Below are 13,256 nucleotides of genomic sequence, written 5' to 3'. Positions count from 1 at the left end.
TCCTGTCTCATCATCCTGAGGTTGGGGTTACAAGTGTGAGCCATCACATCCAGGGACAGGGTCTGCCCATGTATGCTGTTGGGAAGGTGGCCACTGGGATATTGGAAAGATTCCCTGGGCAGAACTACGATGTCCCATTTTACATCAGCTCATCTGCTTTCAGCTTGAGGAAGGGGAGGTCTGGGCTAGTGTGGTCTGAGGTGTTCACCCACTCAGTACTTTTTTAAAAAAATATTTTATTTATTTATTATTTATACAGTACTCTGCCCCCATGTGTGCCTGCAGGCTAGAAGAGGGCACCAGATCTCATTACAGATGGTTGTGAGCCACCATGTGGTTGCTGGGAATCGAACTCAAGACCTTTGGAAGAACAGACAGTGCTCTTAACCTCCGAGCCATCTCTCTAGCCCCCTCCACTCAGTACTTTTGGAGCACCATGTCTGGATGCTGTCCAAGCCCCAGTGATTTCTTTTTTTTTTTCTTTCTTTCTTTCTTTTTTTTTTTTGTGACAGGATTTCTCTGTGTAGTCTTGGCAGTCCTGGACTCACTTTGTAGACCAGGCTGGCCTCGAACTCACAGCGATCCGCCTGCCTCTGCCTCCTGAGTGCTGAGATTAAAGGCGCGCGCCACCACGCCCGCGGCTGCCCCAGTGATTTCAAAATCCTCTTTTGCTGACTTCTACAGACCAGATGATGTATGCTTTGAACTCTGAAGGAAGGGGCGGGGCTGGGGGCAAATGACACGTCTAGTGGAGACGATGAGGCTGCCAAGTCCTCCAGGTGATACCTTATTGGCTGGGACAGTTGGGAGTCCTGGGAGAATGGTGGACAGTAACTGTCTGCTAAACCTCGGGAGGAACCTCTCAGGCATTCTCACATCGGGTGCAGGCTGCAGGCAGTGATACAGAATAGGAGGTCTCCATCCTGCAGGGGCCATCCCCACAGCGGGAGCAGCACTGAAGGCGGCATAAAGGGCTGAAGGATTCCCCGCTCCCCGCGCCCCGCCCCCCGCCCCCCGCCCCCCCCCGCCCCCCCTCCCGCTTCTTCCTCTGGCATCACAATCCTGTGTGTTCCCACCCTGGTTTAGACAGTGATGGGGATTGAACCCAGTATGAACCTGTGGTATGCTAGGCTGACATGACCCAATGTGCTACATCTCCAGAAATAACATTTTTGTTCTTTCTTTGTCGTGATTGAAAACAGAATTAACTATACATTTAAAAGAAAAGGATAATTTGGACTAAAGAAATGGCTCAGCGGGTAAAAGCGACTGCTGCAAAGCCTGATGGCCCGAGTTTAATTCCTGGGATGCCCATAACTGACTCTTACAGCTTGTTTTCTGACAGACAGACAAATGACAGACAGACAGAAAGACAGACAACTCCACCCCCCCACACACACAAAATATAAGAAGAGGGGGTAATTAAGTTAAAAAGGAGGGAGGCATAATTTCCTCTGGGAAACATTATCTCTCTTAATTTTGCAAAGAGCCAAAGGGACTGGAAGCTACTGTAGAGTTCCCAGGACCTGCGAAAGTGTATTGGCCTTGGAGTTACTGGGGTCAGGCTCCCATGTTGGGCACATTAGGGTCCATTGTGAACCTCTGTTCACTTCCTGGTCATGCCTCTAGGGTCCTTCCAGTCCCAACAGTCCATGACGCCTTTGGAAAGCAGGCTGGAGAGTGGTGTCATTTTGGGTGAAAAGCTGGGGGTGATTGTAACGCTGAGTAATTATTTTCCTGGGTGGCAGGGAACTGTCTGAAATGTTTTGAGAAGTGTCAGTGTTGAAGTGTAGCTGAGCCTCCAGCATCCCAGACCGAAACGAGCAGGCCCCACCAGGACCCGCATGTGGCTGATGCTCACACCTCATTTCAGAGCGCCCGCCCGAGCTGTGAAAGTGAGGAAATACAACGTGGGAGACTCAGCTAAGCATGCAACGGGAGGTGTTGGTCCCTCCTCCATCCTTCCTTTCATCACCTCCTATCCCCTCAGCCCTTGCCCCCTCTCCCCCAGGATGTCACTATGCACGTAGCCCTGGCTAGCCTGGAGTTCAGTATGTACACCAGTCTGGCCTCAAACTCACAGAGAACCACCTGCTTCTGCCTCCTGGGTGCTGGGAGTAAAGATGTGCACATCACTTCTGTCCCTCTCTCATTCTTTTAAAATATATATTCTTTAAATTAAAACCTTCAGAGAAGTTGCAAGAATAATATGGTGGTATACACATTGTGGCTGTATCTTCTCTTTGTGTGTGTGTGTGTTTTGTTTTAGTTTTTCGAGACAGGGTTTTTACTGTGTAGCCTTGGCTGTCCTTTAACTCACTTTGTAGACCAGGCTGGCCTCGAACTCACGTGGATCCGCCTGCCTCTGCCTCCCGAGTGCTGGGATTATAAAGTCGTGTGCTGCCACCGCTGCCACTGGTGCTGCTGCCGCTACCACCACCTGGATCCTTTCTTTTTCTTTTTCTGAAAACTTCTCTTAAGGACTCACTTACTTTAAGCTCTCTCCATATAGATATTATAATAATCATTATTTTGTGATGAACAATTGGACAGCTGACTGCATATGTCATAGCACTTTACCCCCTAAGTGCTTCACTATGTGTGGACACTTCCTTATTGCCAGTGGAGTATGACAACTAAATTCAGTAGGTCCCACCCTGACCACTCAATAAACCATCCCTTCATAAGTTTCTTATTTTCTTTTTCTTTCTTTTCTTTTTCTTTCTTTTTTTTTTTTGAGGCAGGGTTTCTCTGTGTAGCCTTGGCTGTCCTCGACTCGCTTTGTAGACCAGGCTGGCCTCGAACTCACAGCGATCCGCCTGCCTCTGCCTCCCGAGTGCTGAGACTAAAGGCGTGCGCCACCATGACTGGCCCACTCAGAAGTTTCTTGATTACGCCTGTAGTTTTGTCAACAGAGCTGAACTTTTTTTTTTCCCCCCAGAGAGGCTTCAGCCATTTCTGATTGCCCCTTGGAATGTAGTTGTCTTTGGCTTCATTATTTCAATCTACTGTTTTGTTTTGTTTCTAATGCTGTCTGACAGTGTCACACTTGAAGCTCCTTGCGTGTGGCTCCACACTATTGCTGATCCCGCTGCCTCAGCATCACAAATTTCAGGATTTCTTCAATCTAGAAGATCTCACTGTGTAACTCAGGTTGGTCTGGAGGTCGCTATACGGTCCAGGCTGGCCTCAGCCTCACAGCTCTTCTGCCTGAGCCTCCCAAAGCTACGACTACAAGTGTATACAGCCACAAGTAGCAGATGTAATTTTTTTTTTCATTTTAAAAAAGTTAACAAGTGTGTGTGTGTGTGTGTGTGTGTGTGTGTGTGTGTGTGTGTGTTATATGCTGTGGCTCAAGTGTGGAAGTCAGAGGACAAGCCTTGGGACGTAGGACCCTGTGGTCTTAGGGATCAAACTTAGATCTTTAGCCTTGGCAGCAAGTACTTTTAGCTGCTGCCCTCTTGCTGGCCCTGGCACTGACCTTTTTTTTTTTTTTTTAAGATCGATTTATTTATTTATTTATTTATTTATTTATTTATTTATTATGTATACAGTGCTCTGCCTGAATGTACGCCTGCCCACCAGAAGTGGGCCCAAGATCACATTCTAGATGGTTGTGAGCCGCCACCATGTGGTTGCTGGGAATTGAACACAGGACCACTGGAGGAGCAGACTGTGCTCTTAGCCTCTGAGCCATCTCTCCAGCCCCATTTTTTAAAAAAAAAGATTTATTTATTTATTTATTTATTTATTTATTATGTGGCATTGACCTTTTTGAAGGGTATAGAGCCAGTTGTTTTGAAGCAATGTCCCTTGGTCTGGTGGGTCTGATGACATTCCTTGTGATCGTAGCAGGTGATGTGTTTGGGGGTAGGGCACTCGCAGAAGTACGGTGCTGGGTGTGTTTGAGCTCATCCTTTGGAGGGCACCTACGGGTGCTCGCTCCAATTAAGTAGGAGCTCGCCAGACTTCTTGTAACCTTGCCATGTTTTCCCTCTGGAATTAACAAGGAAATCTAAGTTTTCAAGCGAGGAGTCCAAGTTTGGGCAAGTTTATTTCGCAAGTGTGCTTTAAAGGCTGGTGGCATGCTTGGCCTTGGTGTGAGCTCCTGTTGGGGATTTTGAAAATGGGGCCCTGGCCTCGGGCTTTGCAGCACACAGCAGCTTTCTGTCTTTCCTCACGAGGACAAAGAATTCTGTGCATGACTCCTTGCCACAGAGCTGGGAATACCACGAGCTGTTTACCAGCCTCTGGATTGCCTTGTGGCGTCAGGCAGCTTCAGGGGCCTCTTGAGGCTGAATGGTTGCTGCAGAATACCAGCCTTGTGCCACAGCAAATGTGTGTGTGTGTGTGTGTGTGTGTGTGTGTGTGTGTGTGTAGGGGGGGGACGGGACGACGTTCTGCCAAGGAGGGCGGTTTCACTTCCCCATAAAACGCCTGTTCCCCCCCACCCCACCCCAAGCTCGAGGTCTGGCCAGCACAGAAAGACTTCCCAGTAAGATGGCTGAGGCTAGAAAGAGTTACAGATGAGATGCCCTCCCCGCATCCCCACCCCTACCACCACCCCCGCCTTTTTTTTTTTTTTCCTTTTTGGACTGACAGGTCCTTCCAGTGCACAATGTGCTTTATCTCGGGACATCTCGCACTGTGTTCTCAGCTCCGCCCAGGAAGGCAGGCACTACCCACTCCATCTCACCATCCAGAGAGGTGAGGCGCTCAGATGTAACACCACAGAGCGCGGTCTCTAGTCAGAGCCTGGAAGTGGGGGGGTCCTACCCAGGGATAACAAAGCTTTTAGATTTTAGCAACAAAGTTGTTTTTCTTCCTTGTGATAGTTCCTGGAAGGAACCGGGAAGTTTTTTGGGGGGTGAGGCATGAAAAAAACAGTAAATGTCTCTTGAAATTTGTAGCATCTTAGACATTTTCTCATCTCTGAAAGTATTAAGGGAATAATAATAATAAAGACCAGATAACGCACGCCTTTAATCCCAGCCCTGCGGAGACAGAGAAAGGCAGCTTTCTGTGAGTGCAAGGTTAGCCTGGTCTAGATAGTGAGCTCCAGGCTAGACAATGTGGTTACATAGTGAGAACCTGTCTCAAAACAAACAACCAAACAACAAAAATCTAATAGCCAGGGCTGGAGAGACGGCTCAGTGGTTAAGAGCACGCACTGCCCTCGCAGAGGACCTGGGTTCAGTTCCAGCTTTCACCCAGCCGTCTACAACCGCCTGTAATCCTAGTTTCTGGGGATCTGACCCCCTCTTCTGACTTCCAGGGTTTTATGTATGCGCATGGTGCACATACACATAAATTTCAAAACGAAATCTTGGGGCCAGATTGATGGTTTAGTGGTTAAGGGTACCTGCTATTCTTCAGGAGGGACCTGGGTTCAATACCCAGCACCCACAAGTTGGCTCACAATGATCCACAACCCTAATACCAGATATGCTTTTTGACCTCTTAGGGCAGTAGACACACATGTGGTACACATACATAAATTCAAGCAACACACTCATACACATTAAAGAAATTAAAAACATAAATACTTAAAAAATGGCTATCAAATGCTGGGTGGCGGTGGTGCACGCCTTTACTTCCAGCACTTGAGGCAGAGGCAGGAATATCTCAAAGTTAGAGGCCAGCCTGGTCTACAGAGTGAGTTCTAGGGTAGCCAGGGCTATACGGAAGAACCTTGTCTTGAAAAACCATTAAAAACAAAAACAAAAAAACTATCAGTTCTGTGTGTTCCTATCTCTGGGACACAAGGCTGGGGAAATAGCTGGTGCTGTTCTTGCCTGGCATGTTCAGGCCCCGGGGTTCAGTCCTCAGGACCTGGGTCAGGAGATGGCTGTGGAATTTCTCTTACAGCATTGTAAGAATAATGTAAACTAACACACATATTTTCTTCCTAATAAACTCCAACATCTGCTTCATGAAAAATTAACGTAGTGTGCTCTGTGTGTAGTAAATACTGCATGAGCTGTTCCTGTGACCAGCTCGCTAACTCTGTGCTGAGCATCCTAGATGTTACCTACAGCTCCATAAGGTGGGCCCCAGTTTTGCATTTAATAGACAAGCTCAGACACGGTGAGCACTGTGTGTAGGGCCATGTAGTAAAGCAGGCCAACACTCTCACTGGAGCCTTTTCTGAGAAGCCTCATGCTTTTATCAGCATTTTGTCCCTTTTACTGCCAGGAAGGCTGGGTTAGTAAACCATGCTTTAGGGCTTGGAGAGGAGCTGGGGGAGGTTTTCTAAGCAGGGAGCGGGAGTGAAAGCTGATAGTAAAGTGTGGAGGGAGGCTCAGCAGGGTGGGACCAGGAGGAGGTGCAGGAAGGGTGGAAACTCAGGACCCCGGGGCCCCGGAGGCACGTGGGTTTCAGGTTCAGCCCTGGACCTTTTCCTGTTCATTTCCTTCTTTCTTTCGTTCTTTTTTTTTTTGCAAGGGGAGGGGTGAGATTAAGAGCAGTGAGGCACTGGTCCAGGCTTGCCCACCTGGGCAGCTGTCAGTTTCTTCTTTGGGCCTTCTTTGGGCTGTGTTACCAGGCAGGCCTTGAACTCACACAGACCCGCTGGCCTCTGCCTCCCAAGTGCTGGGATTGAAGGCATTGTGCCCCCACTGCCCACAATTACAAGGTTTTTTTTTTTTCATGGATATGTGTGTATCTGGGAGAGCAGGAGGCACTCTTAACCACTGAGCCATCTCTCCAGCCACCTTACCGCCACCCAAAGTTTTAAATCATACTAGTGAATAGTAAGCAAGTGCTAGTAGATACGCCACAGCCTACAAGTCTAACTCACTGCCGGGGCACAGTGCTGGAGACAAGCTGCAGCCCCCATGTTTTCTCTTGTGCTCATTCCTGTGACCCACAAAAACTATCAAAGGCTCTCCACAGTTATGTAATAAGAACATGGCACATGACACACAGGAGCCAACCATTTCCCGCCTAGAAACAACAAAAGGGAGTGTTTGTAGAACATGCAGTAACAGGCCTTTGTACCTGGGAGATTGGCAAGGTCTGGACCGGCCATCCAGGGGCAAGAGTCTGGCTAATCCAAGCACTCGCTTCCTTCTGAGAATCAGTAATCTGTAATTTCCCACTTTTAGGGGGTAGTAATTACTCCAAACAAAGAGCAGTAACCAAAAACAGTACTTAAAGGGAGTGGTTTTGTTTTGTTTTGTTTTGTTGTTTTGTTTTCCTCCAGAAGAGATCCGCAGCTCAGTTAAACAAAACAAAACTTAGTTCAAAGTTTGTCTAATATGATTCAATAGGCAAAATAATTTGAAGGAAAATATGCTATGCAAACCGGGGGGGGGGGGGGGGGGGAGTCAAAGCCTGCCTCTTGCTGGGCCCCCACCCCCCCCTGCAGCAAGTTTTGCCCGAGCTTAGTCTACCTGACCCACCTTCCTCCTACAGCTGAAATTCCTAGAATTTATTTTCTAGGAATTTAGACAATTCAAACGGGCTGCCTCCGCTCTCTCACCTGACGTCCCTATCAGCCTGAAGGGCCCACTTGAAATTCAAGTGGTGAGCCAAACTTGCAGGCTTACAAACAGAAAACCGCCTTGTCATTCTTCTCCCCGGGGATTTCACATTCCAGCCCTCCCCACGGCCAGGCTGCCTGGTGGAGAGGACAGAGCCTGGCAGCTATGTACCCTGGAAGACATCGCACACCCAGGAGGAAACCCACCGAGCAGAGCAGGCTGGAAAAGCTCAGAGCCTTCCCCGCAGGGCAGACAGGAAGCTAAGCTCTTCCCTTGGTAGGGTACCAAGTGCTCATACTGCAGTCCAGCGTGACTACAGCTCAGTAATGAGAGCGGTCGGACTCCAGGAGATGGGCCTTAAATAGTCACGGCTGGGGGGTGGGGGGCACCCTTCTTGTGCAGCCCAAGCTGACCTGGAATAAAGCTACCAATGGGAGGATGATCTTGAATTTCATATTCCCCTGCCTCCACTTCCTGAGTGCTGGGGTTTCAGATGTGTGTCACCACACTAGGCTTATGATATGGCAAGCCCAGGACTTAATGCATGCTACATTCCGAGCCCCCCCCAACACACACACACACACACACAAGTGCTCTTATTTTTATTGTTATTTGTGTGTATTTGTATGTGTGTGCATATCTATGCATGTGCACATGTGCCTGTGGGTACAAGTGCATGCGTGTGAAGGTCAGAGGCCAAAGTCATATATCTTTCTCAATCACAAGCACTCTGTCTCTTGCTTGCTTCCACTCACCAACTGGCTAGACTGCCAGGCCAGAGAGCTCTAGGGGTCCTCTGTCCCTACCCCCACCCCCAAGTAATAGGGTTACACACTAGAAGACCGTGCCCACCTTTCACCTAGACTCTGGACATCAAAACTCAAGTCCTCATGCATAAGCAGCAGGCACTTGGGTACCAAACCATCTCCCCAGCCTCACAAGCCATCTTCTAAATACCAACATTGAAACGTGTAAAGCTGAGATGCCGCCATATACGAAGGCATCTTTTAGACAAAGTCTGGGTAAAGGAGAAAGTTGAGGCTGATGCTGCATTTTAGAACTTAAGGTCCCACCAAGTAAGAGGTGAGGCCCAGAAGCAATCAATATATGATGTGTGAGCCATAGGCAGCAGCTTCCAGCTGGGCTCTGCTGACCTTTTTCTGTGATTGCCCAGTGTCCTCTGCTCAGTCTTGTCTGGCCCTCAACCAGGGCCATTGCTTCACAGAGGTCAGGTCTAAATAGATTAAAAAAAAAAATCCACCTAGGAAGAGTGACAGTACTCAGATTAGTTCAAGGATTGGCCCTTTGGCTAAAAGTGACTGCAGTTATCCCTGGAGCCAAGCCGGGGCTCCCTTATTGTCTGCACATTAACAGGCCAGGATTGCAGAACTGGGGTAAGGGGCAGGATGGGGGTGAGGTCAGATCATTTGGCTTGGTGTCAGAGCAAAACTTTTGCCTCAATGTCACAAGTGCTCTGATTTACTTAGAGTACATATTTGGGGCATCCAGAAAGACAGAACTCAAACCCTCCGACGCCATCCTTTGGGGCTGTGCCCATGGTAAGGGATAAAGGCAACGGTTTGCTTGCGGTACTAGACCGCTGAGTCACACCCCTAGCCCTCTTCTTCCTTTTTCTGGTCTTCCTCCCCCACACCCTTTACATTTCTCAAGCGTATCCTAATCCTCCTGGCTCTGACTAATCCACTCTTGCCCTGACTTCCCCTTGGATTTTGACTTGTTTCCTTCTAGGCTATGATCTTCGGAATGAAGAGCTCTAGGTTACCCTGAGAGGCAAGTGGGGGGAGGGGGATTCTGTGGTGGGTGGAACTGCCCCATGCCATTGGGGAAAAGTGGAAACCCTGCTCATACTGCAGGCTGTTGGCTGATTGTCAAACTGGAGTCAAGCAGGCATGGCAGGTACAGAGATATGAGGGGAAACACCATACTGGGGAAACTTTCTCCCACTCCCAGTCTCTGTGTGGAAGCCCTTCACATTCCCAGACCCTCCCACAGACTCGGGCCTCAACCTCCCAGATTGATCAGAACAGTGTTTGCTGGCAGTCAACCTGTCCACTCTCTAGAGCAGATGCGGGGTGGGGTGGGGGGCGGCCCTGGGACCAGTGGGTGTGGCTAACTATAATACGTTCACTTCAGTTGTAGTTTCTCTCTTATTTATTAGTATCATGGAAAAGTGGAGAGCAGATAGGGCAAAAGGCTGGGAATAACACAGGGTACCCTGGGACAGCCAGGGTAACACTGAGAAACCCTGTCTCAAAAAACAAAACAAAACAAAACAAAAATCTTTGTGGAGTATGGTGGCACACACCTTTAATCCTAGTACTCAGAAGGCAGGGGCAGGTGGATCTCTCAGAGTTCGAGTGTTTAAAGCCAGCCTGATCTACACAGCAAGTTCAGGACAGCCAGGGCTACACAGTGAAACCCTGTCTCAAAAACCAAAACCAAAACCAGCTGGATGGACATGCTGCAGAGAGGCAGCCTGACTCTTGACTTACACTGCTGGAGGCGTCTCAGCTTGTCTATACCTAATCAAGGCCCAGGAAACCCTTGACCTCTAGGCTCCCCTCTCCTTTTTACTGTGCTGGTTGTCAATTTCTGTAACCTCCAGTTTGGCCTTGGCAGCCACACTCAGCTTGGTTTTTTTTCTCCCCCCAGCAGCCTGCTGGCGTGGGTGCAGCCTTCTCTTTTCTCATCCTTGGGCTTCAGCTTAAGGGGCGTTTGCTCCTGGAAACCTGCCGTGACTCCTCTGTCCTCCCCAACGGTTCTGGTTCCGTGCACTCCTGTTACTCTGGTTTCCCGATCTCATTGCTACTTATGTTCAGTTATCAGTGACTGATGGCTCGTCGCTCTTCCTCCCTCATCAGATTGTCAGCTGTGTGAGGGAGGGATGCTGCTTTCTTGTTTATTATTTTATCTCTGGCATAGTGCCAGGCACATGACATGTGGCACCCAGCACATGGCAGAGGCTCCGTAAGCCACCAAGCCACTCTCTTATCACTGCGTACACTTTCTCTCAGCAGCGCGTACACCTGTTTTCCCTTTATCCCTTGCTGTGTAGGCTCGGGGACATTTTCCTAGATTCAGGGTGAGAACAAATACAAATAAACAGACGCTCTGAACTCTTCTCTGAGTTATTGTTCAGGGCTTTGCAGGCCAGCTGCTTCCCTTGAGCTTTTAGTGTGTGGATTCAGCTGTGGTCAGGAATGCAGGCTCTGCAGGCTGGTGGCGGCACTCCTCAGATCTTCACCTTTCCAGCTTCCAGAATGGTATGGGTAGAAAGGCGGCCAGGTAGGATCTTGGGGACACAGAAAGTGGGAACCCAAAGTCTGAGAAGAGCAGGCTGGGGGTAGCTGCTGTGGGAGGAGAGTGAGTGGAGGAAAGTTATTTATCAGTCAGGTTTCAAACTAGAGGCAGGCAGCTCACATGTCATTCGTGGCTTCAGTCAATGAAGTGTGGTTTGGGTTATTTTGTTGCCCTTTAGTTGTTTCCATCTATCTATCTATCTATCTATCTATCTATCTATCTATCTATCTATCTATCTATCTATCTCTAACCAGGATGGTGGCACACTCCTTTAATCCCAGCACTGTTGAGGCAGAGGCAGGCAGATCTCTGTGGGTTAGAGGTCAGCCTTCTATACAGCACATGTTCCAGGATAGCTAGAGCTACACAATGAGACCTTAAATCAACTCCCTCCCCGAAACCCATAAAAAGCTAGAACAGTGGTGTTGCCTCCGTAGCTCCAGCTACTTGGAAGGCTAAGGCAGGAGGGCTTTTGAGCCCAGGAGTTTGAGCCCAGCCTAAGCAACAAAGCAAGACTCTGTCTTCAAATACAACAGGAAGGGGGGGGGGGGAGATGGGGGGAGGAAGGGATTCAGTTCCCAGAACCCACATGGTGGTTCACAGCCACCTGGGGAATCTGATGTCCTCGTTTGGCCTCTGAGGGCACCAGGTATGCACATGGCATGCAGACATACATGTAGGTAAAATACCCACATACACTAAAATAAGTAAATATTTAAAACACAACAACCTCTCTGTACTGGCTGGTTTTGTGTGTCAACTTGACACAACTAGAGCCATCAGAGAGGAAGGAGCCTCAGCTGAGGAAATGGCTCCGTGAGATCCAGCTGTAAGGCATTTTATCAATTAGTAACCAATGGGGGAGGGCCCAGCCTATGTAGGTGTTGGCATCTGCGGACTGATGCTCCTGGGTTCTATAAGAAAGCAGGCTAAACAAGCCACGAGAGCAAGCCAGTAAGCAGCACCCCTCCATGGCCTCTGCATCGGCTCCTGCCTCCAGGTTCCTGCCCTGCTTGAGATCCTGCCCTGACTTCCTTTGCTGATGAACAGTGATATGGAAGTGTGAGCCAAATAAACCCTTTCCTCCCCAGCTTGCTTTTTGGTCATGGTGTTTGCTGCAGCAACAGAAACCCTAACTTAGACACCCTCCAAAGTAAAGTGTGTGTGTGTGTGTGTGTGTGTGTGTGTGTGTGTGTGTTGCCTTTGTAGACCAGAAGAGGGTATTGGATTTCATGGTGCAGCAGGAATTATAGGTACTTGCAAGCTTTCTGATGTGGGTGCTGGAAACCAAATTCAGATTCTGTGAAAGAGCAGTAAGTGTTCCTCACCATGGAGTTATTTCTCCGCCCTCTAAATAAAGATAGCTGGGTATGGTGGCAAAGGATCATGAACTCAAGACCATCCTGTTCTATATAGAGAGACCTTGTTTCAACATACAAATGCACGCGCGCGCGCACGCGCGCGCGCACACACACACACACACACACACACACACACACATCTTTTAATGACATGAACTTCTGAGCTGGACTCCGAATGTATATTATTTTATTTTATTTTTTCCGTTGTGTGTGTATGCATGTATGTGTCGTGTATACAATTATATATGTGTGAGGTGTGGCATGTGTGGAGGCCAGAAGAGGACATCCAGTGTCCTGCTCTAGCACTCTCTGCCCTTGAGACGGCTTCTCACTGAACCTGGGGCTCGACAGCCTATCCTGACAGTGCTGGGCTTACAGGTGAGTGTCAGCACCCAGATATTTACACAAGTCCTGGGGATTTCAACTCAGCTGCTCATATTTGTACGGCAGGTGCTCTTGCCCACCGAGCCACATCCCCAGCCTCAGGTTTTTTTTTTTCCCAAGACATTAAAATAAAACACCTTCATTTGCCCGCCTTCCTTCATTCCACCGTCTTTTCTTTTCTCTGGAGTTTTTTGACTCCTAAGAACTCAGCCAGAAGGTAGAGACTCATGTTTTCCTCTGAGGAAGTGATGACTGGCCTCGTCTTTATTACAGTGGGTTGTCCCCAACCCTTGCCTGCCCTTCCATTCTGTTTGAGCCTGTCAGATTTGTGACAGTGGCCAGGTGGCCAGTGCAGACCACTGCAGAATGAGACAAAGCCTTGTGCCTTTTCCTAGGAGGCATTTGGCTGTGACATACTGGCATGTGAGTGCAGAAAAATATTTGCAGTGTCCCAAGCATATGTTAATGTTTCTTAGGCTGAGACAAAGTCCGTCTCAAAAGCAGTTTTGAAGGCTGGGGACGTAGCTCCATTGGTACAGTGACTGACTACCACAAATGATCTGCTGGGCTCGATTCCTAGCACTGTACTATATAAGTTGGGCATGGTGGCACATGCCTATAATCTTAAGCTCAGCTGCATAGAGAGTTCAGTGCCAACCTGGGATGTAAGGAGTCCTGTCTTTAAGAAATGACTGGTTAGCCGGGC

The 13,256-nt window shown here is 48.7% G+C and overlaps 1 protein-coding gene across 3 annotated transcripts in view; it reads left to right on the top strand.

Moving 5' to 3' along the window:
* AHNAK (AHNAK nucleoprotein) overlaps positions 1–13,256 on the top strand; it is a 92,620-nt gene that overhangs the window by 31,231 nt on the left and 48,133 nt on the right. The gene's annotated exons all lie outside the window — the stretch shown is intronic.

The sequence above is a fragment of the Acomys minous genome, assembly GCF_964271855.1.
Source record: "Acomys minous genome assembly, chromosome: 2".
NCBI lineage: Eukaryota > Metazoa > Chordata > Mammalia > Rodentia > Muridae > Acomys > Acomys minous.
Note: the sequence above shows the minus strand (reverse complement) of the source record. Positions and strands in the feature narration are given on the sequence as shown.